Below are 10,295 nucleotides of genomic sequence, written 5' to 3' on the forward strand. Positions count from 1 at the left end.
TAAAACAAACAAAAAGTCAAGTAGTTAATTGAAAAAGATTTGAAAATCAATTTTTGAAAAGATAAAGAAGTTAGAAAAGATTTTGAAATTAAGTTTTGAAAAAGATATGATTGAAAGATTTGATTGAAAATCAATTTGAAAAAGATTTGAAAAGGAACTTAAAAAGATTTGATTTTGAAAATTAAAGTTGATTACTTGACTAACAAGAAACTAAAAGATATGATTCTAAAATTTAAAGATGGAACCTTTCTTAATAGGCAAGTAACAGACTTTAAAATTTTTGAATCAATCACATTAATTGTTAGTAAAGATTTTGAAATTATAAAATGAAATTAAGAATAAGATTTTGAAAATCATCTTTAAAATTTTCGAAAATCATAAAAGAAAAATGAAAAAGATTTAATTTTTGAAAAAGTTTTGAAAAGATAGGATTTTTAAATTGAAGATTTGACTTGACCCATAAGAAACAACTAAATTTTAAAATTTTTTTAATAAGTCAACTCAAATATTCGAATTTTATGAGAAGAATAAGGGAAAGATAATTTTTTTTTATTTTTGAGTTTTTAATGAAGAAAGAGAAAAACACAAAAAAGACACAAGACATAAAAATTATGAATCAAAACACACAATGCATGCAAAAACACTTTAAAATGTCAAGATGAACACCAAGAACACTTTGAATATCAAGATGAACACCAAGAACTTATTTTTGAAAATTTTTAAGAAAAGAAAAACATGAAAGACACCAAACTTAGAAATTTTCAAACTTTAGACACTAACAAATTGAAAATGCATATGAAAAACAAGAAGGGACATAAAACATGAAAATGCAAAGATCAAACAAAGAAGATCATCAAAAACAACTTGAAGATCATGAAGAACACATGAACACACTTTCGAAAAATGCAAGAAGAATAAAGACATGCAATTGACACCAAACTTAATAATTGACACTAAACTCAAACAAGAAACATAAAATTATTTTTTGTTTTATGATTTTATAAATTTTTTTTTTGTAATTTTTCGAAAATTAATTGGAAAAATAAAAATAAGGATTTCAAAATTTCTAATGAGAATTCCAGGAATCATGCAATGTTAGTCTAAAACTCCGGTCCATGAATTAGACATGGCTTACTAGCCAGCCAAGCTTTCAGTGAAAGCTTCGGTCCAAAATACTAGACATGGCCAATGGCCGGCCAAGCTTTAGCAGAACATTACATACAACAGCTAAATTGCTGAGAAAGACAAAGAAGCTCTTCTAAGGATAGTTGAAACCTCGGTCCAAAAGATTAGACATGGCTTTACAGCCAGCCAGGATTCAACATATCTCATAAAACTCTAGAATCCTTTCCTAAAAATTCTGAAGTCAAAGAATAGAAATAAATTTTTCTTTTGAAAATTTTTCGAAAATAAATAATAAATAAAAATAAAAAAATTACAAAGCTTAAACATAAAATAAAAGTACCTAACCTGAGCAACAAGATGAACTGTCAGTTGTCCAAACTCGAACAATCCCCGGCAACGGCGCCAAAAACTTGGTGCAGGAAATTGTGATCTCAATAGCACCAAAAACTTGGTACGCACTATCATAATCTCAATTCTTCTTCACAACTTCGCACAACTAACCAGCAAATGCACTGGGTCGTCTAAGTAATAAACCTTACGTGAGTAAGGGTCGATCCCACGGAGATTGTCGGCTTGAAGCAAGCTATGGTCATCTTGTAAATCTCTGTCAGGCAGATTCAATTGGTTATGGGATTTTGATAATTAAAATATGAATAACAGAAAATAAAGATAGAAATACTTATGTAATTCATTGGTGAGAATTTCAGGTAAGCGTGTGGAGATGCTTTACTCCTTCTGAATCTCTGCTTTCCTACTGTCTTCATTCAATCATTCATACTCCTTTCCATGGCAAGCTGTATGTTGGGCATCACCGTTGTCAATGGCTACTTCCCGTCCTCTCAGTGAAAATGGTCCAAATGCGCTGTCACTGCACGGCTAATCATCTGTCGGTTCTCGATCATGTTGGAATAGGATCTAGTTATCCTTTTGCGTCTGCCACTACGCCCAACACTTGCGAGTGTGAAGCTCATCACAGTCATCCCTTCACAGATCCTACTCGGAATACCACAGACAAGGTTTAGAGTTTTTAGATCTCAGGAATGGCCGCCAATAATTCTAGCTTATTCCACGAAGACTCCGATCTTTCGGAATGGAGGCTAAGAGATAAATGCTCAATCCAAGGTAGAACGGAAGTGGTTGTCAGGCACGCGTTCATAGGTTGATAATAGTGACGAGTGTCACGGATTATCATATTCATCGTGGTTGAAGTGCCAGCGAATATCTTAGAATAGGAATAAGCTTGAATTGAATAGAAAAATAATAGTACTTTGCATTAATCTATGAGGAACAGCAGAGCTCCACACCTTAATCTATGGTGTGTAGAAACTCTACCGTTGAAAATACATAAGTGATGAAGGTCCAGGCATGGCCGAATGGCCTGCCCCCTAAACGTGATCTCTGAACATAAAATTATTCAAAGACTACCCAGAGATATAAAATAAATCACTAAAAGTAGTTTTTATACTAAACTAGTAGCTAGGGTTACATAAGATAAGTAAATGATGTAGAAATCCACTTCCGGGCCCACTTGGTGTGTGCTTTGGCTGAGCATTGAGCTTTCATGTGTAGAGACTCTTTTTGGAGTTAAACAACAGGTTGTAACCGATGCCAGGGCATTTTGGTCAGTTTCACTGACCTTTTCTTTACTATTTTAGGGTAGTTTCATGCATTTTCTTAGTAAATAAGCAAGTTTTGGGTAGAAATACACTTACATCTTGATTCAAGCAAACATGGTGAACTTTACATGATTTCATGAGAATTATGCATGAATTGAATGACAAATTGGATAATTCATAATCTCATGACTTGGAATAGAGCTTTGATGCACTTTATTTGCTTCATTTCAGGACAAAGGAAGCAAGGAAGAGCCATGTTAGTAGCCACGCTAATCTAATTAACGTGATCACTAACGTAGAATGGGCATAAGCTTGTAGTGTTAATGAGAAAAGTGATCGCCAATAATGCCTTCGAAGCCATTATAGCCCACGTTGGTTGCCACGTTAATTACATTAACATGGTAGCTAACGTGGAGGAAAAAGGGAGCTCCAACGTTAGTGGTAAAAGTGAATGCCACCTAACGCCCCAAAATAGCACACTTAGCCACGTTAATCTAATTAACGTGAACTCTAACGTGGGAAGGAGGGGCGTTTGGAGCGTTAGTGACAAAGGTAAGTGTCACTAACGCTCTCGAAGCTTAGGCATACCCACGTTAAGGGTCACATTAGTTATACTAACGTGAACTCTAACGTGGGGAAAAGAGGTAATTAGCAATGTTATTGGAAAAGGTGAATGCCAATAACGTTTGTGAAGGACCAAGAGGCAATGTTAGTGGTCACGTTAATGCCACTAACATTGAAGTTAACGTGGATCATTTTGGTTTGGAACGTTAGTGAAAAAGGTGATCATCACTAATGTTCTTGAACCCACATTTTCACTTAACGTTAACACCACTAACGTCCTAACTAACGTCCATACCTAATTCACACTTTTGCTGCAAGCAAAGCTGAGCCCACTGAAGACTATAACTTCTTCAACTCAAGATCAAAGGCCCATATCCAAGACTTGAAGAGCCAACTAGAATATCAGAAGAGTAGTCTATATAGGAGTAGTTTTGAACTACACTCTGTATACTTTACTTTCTCTGTAATTTCTAGTTAATTTGACAATGCATTCTTCTTTATCTTCTTTCATTTCCAGAGCTATGAACAACTAAACCCATTTTCATTGGGTTAGGGAGCTCTGTTGTAATTTGATAGATCAATAATAGTTTTCATTATTCTTCTTCTTTCTTTTCTCTTGATTTTACTAGAAGGCTTTCAATCTTCATCCAATTGGGTATTTGTCTTGGAAAAGAAGCTATTCATACTTCGATCTCTTCGGAACCTTGGAAGAGGAATGAAGAGATCATGCTAGAAATGCTTTCTCATGTTGGACCAAATTGGGGTTTGGATGGATATAGTGACATATAATCCTACCAACACTTTGATTTGGGAATACATGTGGTATAATCAGTGACCATACTTCATCTCTTCTCATGAGCAATTAGACCAAGGAATTGGCTATTGATCAAGATTTGAGAGATTGAATTACCAAAGAATTGGAATCCAATCACTTAAGATTGCCAAGGAGATCAATGAATGCATTGATTGAGGAAGAAATGAGAATGAATTTGATCCGGAGAATACAACATCTCCTGAGCCCAATGAATCCCCCATTTCTGATCTTACCCATTCTCTTTACTTTCTGCCATTTAATTTTATGTTCATTTCCCCAAACTCCCGTTTATGATTCTGCAATTTACTTTCCGTCATTTACATTCTGCCATTTACTTCCAGTAATTACCTTTTCTATTATTTACTTTCCCGCCATTTACTTTTCTACAAATTTCAACTAAATTTCTGCTTAGCTCAACTAGAACATTCCTCTGATTAAATTTGCTTGACCAATCAATCCCTATGGGATTCGACCTCACTCTATTGTGAGTTTTTACTTGACGATAATTCGGTATACTTGCCGAGGGAAATTTGTTGAGAGACAAGTTTCCATGGATCAAGTTTATAGCACTGTTGCTGGGGATTGATTTTGTATCAACAATGATTAAATTGGTGGATAACTAGATTGAGCATTTTTATTTGTTTAATTTAATTTCATTTGAGTGATTTACTTTCAGTTTTAGTTATTTTCTTCCCTTTACCCCTTACCCGTTTATGGTGTTATCTTCAATTTTTTTTTACAATTCAGTTCACTAACCCACTAACTGTTTGATATATTGCATCACTCACACTAACAGCACCCCTAATAGGAGTAACTTCTCCATCAATTCTCTTTCCTGCTTTTTGCTCTGTTGGTTATATGACAGGTAGAAGAAGAGGGGCTTCAACTTCCTTTGATTCTGAACCTGAGAGGACCTTTCTTAGAATAAGGAGGGAAGCAAGAAGAAAGAGAGTCGTTGGTGCTGTGGAAGAGGAGGAGTATTTTGAACCAAACATGGAGGAGAATATGGAGAACCACCATGAAGAAGAGGCTCAGAACCGTGCCAGAGAAGGACCAGCAAATCATGCTGGGCAAGAGAGAAGAGTTCTAGGCTCTTACATCAATCCAAACCCAGGAAATTGCGGAAGTAGCATCCAAAAGCCAACCATACATGCCAATAACTTCAAACTAAAACCCCAGCTCATCACCCTTATTCAGAACAACTGTTCATTCGGAGGAAGTGTCCAAGAAGACCCCAATCAATATCTCACCACCTTCCTAAGGATATGTGATACTGTGAAGTCTAATGGTGTTCATCTTGACACCTATAGATTGCTTTTGTTCCCCTTTTCACTCAAGGACAAAGCATCTAAATGGCTGGAATCTTTTCCGAAGGAGAGTTTAACAACCTGGGAAGATATGGTGAACAAATTCTTGGCGAGATTCTACCCTCCTCATAGAATTAACAGGTTGAGAGCTGAAGTACTAACATACAGGCAACAAGATGGTGAAACTCTGTATGAAGCATGGGAGAGGTTTAAGGACTTGACAAGAAAATGCCCACCAGACATGTTCAATGAATGGGTGCAGTTACATATTTTCTATGAGGGTCTTTCTTATGAATCAAAGAAGGCAGTAGACCACTCATCCGGGGGATCTCTGAACAAGAAGAAGACAATTGAAAAAGCCATAGATGTCATTGAGACTGTAGCTGAGAATGATTACTTCTATGCTTCTGAAAGGGGCAATACTAGAGGAGTGATGGAGCTGAACAACGTGGATGCACTATTGGCTCAAAACAAGATGATCACCAAGCAGCTGGCTGACCTTACCAAGATGATGGAAAGAAACCAAGTCGCAGCAATCACCACCTCATCAGTAGCCCAAGAAGGAGTGAACGCAGAGGTAGAGGGTGATTAGGAACAAGCCAACTACATTGGGAACTCACCTAGGCACACCCATGATCCATACTCCAAAACTTATAATCCTGGTTGGAGGAACCACCCAAACTTTGGGTGGGGAAATCAACAAGATCAAGGCCAAGATCAGAGACGTCACAACCCCAACAACAATGCAGCTCACCAACATTCCACACAAAGATCATATCAGCACCCACCTAACAATACCTCTCAACATCCATATCAAAACCAAAATGGCCCTTCTCATCCCTCTAATCTCAACTCACCATCATCTGAAGATAGACTCTCCAGAATCAAAACTCTACTTGAAGGCATATGTAAGGAAATCCACGATAACAAGGTGTTCAAGGAGGAGGTGCGAGCCAATATCAAAAACCAGGGAGACACCATCAAGAGGCTGGAATTTCAAGTGGGATACCTCTCTGAGAAGATTCCCAAACCTACTGACAGTTTCTCAAGTGTCACAGAGAAAAACCCGAGAGGTGAAGCAAAGAAAGTGAGATGGGAAGAATGCAAGATGGTCACTATAAGTGATAAGGGGATTGAGGAAGAGCTGAACAAACCCTTAGAACCCTCTGGAGATACTTCAGCAGAGAATCAAGAAGAGGGCCACCAAAAAACTAAAACTACACAGAAGGAGATTCTGAAACTCTATGCACCTTTTCCCCAAAAACTCAAGGGTGGTGTAGAAAAGAGAATATACTCAAAGTTCCTCGACATGTTTGCATCCCTTCATGTGAACATACCATTCATCAAGGCTCTCCAACAAATGCCTTCATACATTAAGTGTATGAAGGAGCTACTGACTAGGAAAAGCTCACTCAAAGGAGGGCAAACAGTAGTGATGAATAAGGAGTACAGTGCTCTCATTCAACCAAAGTTGCCTACAAAAAGGAAGGATCCAGGGAGTTTTCACATCCCTTGTGCCATAGGAGAAACACTGATTGATAAGGGACTCTGTGATCTGGGAGCAAGCATTAATTTAATGCCTCTATCCCTCATGAAGAAGCTGCAGATCAATGAGCTAATGCCCACTGACGCAGTCATCAGGCTGGCTGACAAAACTCAAAAACAAGCAGTAGGAGTGGTTGAAAATGTGTTGGTGAAGGTTGGAAACTACTTCCTTCCCACAGACTTTGTCATATTAGAAATGAAAAAGAGTTACCTCCATCCAATCATATTGGGAAGACTATTCCTAGCCACAGCCAGATCGCTTATAGATGTAGAGCGAGGAGAGCTAATACTGAAGATACATGATGAACAACTCGCATTCAATGTCTTCAAACCCTCACAAGAAGCAGATCAAGAAAACAAGGAACCAAGGGAAGATTATAATGATGCACTGGTGAAAGAAACAAGCACCGAAGCACAAACAGTACACCCTAAAATCCCTTTGGTTGGTAAACAAAACAGTCAGAAGGTGCAACAGCTAAAGGAAACCCAAGAGGAGCCAAATCCACCAGAGTCATATGAGACCAGCAATAAAATTTCCCTGGGAAAGGAGGCCACAAAGAGTAGGGTAGCGTTAAAAGAAACAAGGAAGAAGGCACCGAGGGGATGGAGGAATAAGAAGATCCCTACAGAGGATTTCTCTCCAGGGGATAAAGTGATCTCAGCTCATCTCCCAGCTATTCCACCTCATCTCCCCACCATCCCATCTCAGCTGCCTAAAGTTTTCACCATAAGCAGAATTCTCTCCTTAGAACATGAGGGAATCCTTAATGAAGCCAATGGAGATAGATTCACTGCGAGAGGAGAAGATTTGAAGCATTACCAACCACCCTGACAAAGGCAGAACGTCAAGCTAGTGACGCTAAAGAAGCGCTTCATGGGAGGCAACCCATGTTTGAAATGTTTTTAAAGTAGTTAATAATGCAAGGTTCATGAATTCCAAATCAACTTTGACATACACTTAAATGAATCCTTGTATGCAACATATAGTGAAGAACAAGTTTGGTGTTCAAGGCACACTAAGAGAACATAATTGCAATTCATATCATGTCACTCTTAGAACCTTGAACAAATCTTTTTACACCACATGGCCACAAACTAAGTTTGGTGTCACCAATGTTGCATTCATGAATAGCACTTAGTTAGTTAAAAACAAAAATTTTAAAAAAGTAGTTATCCTATTTTCTAATTTTGTCGCCAATTTTCAACGTTATTAATTTTATTCCTTTGTCTTGTATAGGAATTAAAGGAAGGATTAAAGAGAAATTGATGGGACAAGTGAAGAAGAAGGGTTCGACCACTTCAAAAATGGGGACTATACACATGTCTTCAAAGGGAATACATTGGAAAATGTTGCCATGCAACATTGGAAGAATAACACACTTGGAAACTGACCCAACCCCATCATAAAAGTGATTATCCTTGTGCCCATCCCATGCTAAACCCCATCCGTTCATTATAAGCCTACACCATCAATCCACACCTTTCATTTGCTCACCACTTTTCTATATAAGTGGTTCCTAGTTCGTACCTCTTTACATTCCAATTCCCCTTTCTTTGTACTTCTCAATTTCGGAACTCAACACCTCTTATCCCATCGAAAGCACTCTCACCCACTTCTTTAACTATACCATATCTGAACCCGGCCGAATTCCATCATCTATCCACACCCTTCAACACCTTCACATATCAAAAGTCACTTATGGCATCATCAAGCTCCAAAAGGCTAAAGGGAAAGACACCGGTGGAGAGCATTCCTTTTGATGAAGGAAGGTTTAAGAACCTCTTCCATGAGCTTCAATTCAAAAATATAAAACACAAGAAGGTATTGCCAGAGCTGACATTCCAATTCAACGATGATGAGTGCCCGCAGATTAGAGAAAAGATTGAACAGAGGGGTTGGCAAGAGCTCACGAACCCAGAAACAAAGATAAATGCAAATCTCATTAAGGAGTTCTATGCCAATGTAGCCAGAGAAGACAATACCGAGGTTCCTACCTTCAAAAGCTACGTGAGAGGAACAGAGCTGGATTTCAGCCCCAATGCTATAATGAGGACTCTTCATCTTAGATTATAACCCTCTGACAAGTCAAGTTATCAAGCAAGAATAAGTAATGCCCTGACAATGATGAGCTTGAAGAAGTTATGAATGACATTTGTGTCATAGGATCGGATTGGGAAAGGTATTCGGATAAGAGGCCACGGTTCATTAGAAGAGGAGATCTCATCCCGGAAGCCAAAGGATGGTTTGAGCTCGTAAGAAGATCTATCCTTCCAGCCTTAAACAATTCTGAGGTCAACATTGCTTCAGCTACTATGCTACATTGCATTATGAGCGGTGGAGACATCAATGTACATGAAATTATAGCTGAGGGAATCCAAGAAGTAGCCGAAAAGAGTGATCCGAATGCTCGGCTTTTGTACCCTACTACCATCCTGAGACTATGTATGAAAGCCAAGGTGGTCTTCGAAGATAGCAATCCGAATTGGATAAACCCTGCAAGGTTAGTCACACGTCAGTGCATAACATATGTAGCACCTGCTCAACAATAAAGAAGGCCTCAAATACGGAAAAGAACATCACAAGAAGGACCTTATCAAGAAGAATACCAGTAAGAAGAGTACTATGATCCAACTAACATAAACCTGAATCACATTCAAGGAGCCATTGAGGATCTATCAAAGAGATATATGGAAGGACAAGAGCAACAACTACACTTTCAATCCCAAAGGATGGATTGTCAAGAAGAACTACTTGCTAACTGGATAAATCAACAAGGAGAGTGACAGAGACAACAAATGGAGCAGCAATAAGAACACCACTCCCAGCTCACTCAAGCCATCAATCAAGTGACTGAAAGGCAAGAGCGTCAAGATAAACACCTTCAAGAACTCAACCAACGACAGCTAGCTCAGATGAAAGCATTCAATGAGTTCAGCGTGCTTAATGAAGGACGGCAACTACACAGGGAAGAATTCAACATAAACACTCAGGCCAAGTTGACTTATGTGGCTGGGCATATGCACAATTTACACTCTGCCATCCCAAGGTATGATACAGTCCAGAAAGATCTAACAGAACAAAAGGAAGGGAAGGTGAAACAACAGAAGGAAACATTGACAAAGAAGATGGAAGATGCTGGCTTCTGGAAAAAGTTAGTCAGAAAACGCAAGGGAAATGGGGGTTCGAGCACTTAAGAAGGACACAAAGAGGACAAACAAGAGAGAGAGCATGGGCATCCCCATGAGTAAAAGGTGGTGGAGTTCCCTCTTCATTTTATCTTTTTCAAGTCTAAATAAGGAAAATCATGTATGAAATAGAACATG

This window comes from Arachis ipaensis, chromosome B05 (genome assembly GCF_000816755.2).
Source record: "Arachis ipaensis cultivar K30076 chromosome B05, Araip1.1, whole genome shotgun sequence".
Classification (NCBI taxonomy): Eukaryota; Viridiplantae; Streptophyta; class Magnoliopsida; order Fabales; family Fabaceae; genus Arachis; species Arachis ipaensis.